We start from the raw sequence: 788 nt of genomic DNA, 5'->3' as shown, positions 1-788 counted from the left end.
GAAAAAGACTCAAAATGTGACAAAATCGGGCTTCGTTATCCATAAGGCCAGTGTCTGTAAACCCAAATATATTGCAATTAAATCTTTGAAGTGAAATCTTCTCTGCCAAATATTGTTTAAGTGGACTAATTAAGTGAATTTAGTCAACTGGTGAGGTTCCCTTAAAGATCAAGTTGGCATTTAGCGACCACAGTTTCACGCGCCTTGCAGCCGCAAGATGGCAGGATTTGATGTCCCGTGAGCAGAAATCTTGAAATTTTTTGAACTTCCCACATTGATTTTTTGTTCATTTTTGGACAACGTGGAGATAATTGTAAATAAAATCCGTTTCTGGAAAGAAAAATAGGGGTCACCGAACGTCCAAGACCGTTAAATCCAGGCAAAGCTATAGCAATGGCCTTTTGCCCAATCAGTTCTCATTTTATTACTTAGCGCGCGCGCTCGTGTATGACGTGGCGTGTGCATTTGCGTGCTCAGTAAGGATGCACATTGATTTTTTTGTTCATTTTTGGACAACGTGGAGTTAATTGTAAATAAAATCTGTTTCTGAAAAGAAAAGTAGGGTCACCGAACATCGAAGATCGTTAAATCCAAGCAAAGCTATAGCAATGGCCATCTGCCATATCATTGTTCATTTTAGTACTTAGCGCGCGCGCTCGATACATGACGTGGCATGTGAATATGCGTGCACTGTAGGGATGCGCAGTAGCGTAAAATCGGCGCCATTCCCTAAAAAGGACGCTTAAGTGAGGCTTACATGACATAGTTAGACCACAACTTTAACTTTC

The sequence above is a fragment of the Montipora foliosa genome, chromosome 8 (genome assembly GCF_036669935.1).
Source record: "Montipora foliosa isolate CH-2021 chromosome 8, ASM3666993v2, whole genome shotgun sequence".
Lineage (NCBI taxonomy): Eukaryota > Metazoa > Cnidaria > Anthozoa > Scleractinia > Acroporidae > Montipora > Montipora foliosa.
This window is presented reverse-complemented; position numbering follows the sequence as displayed.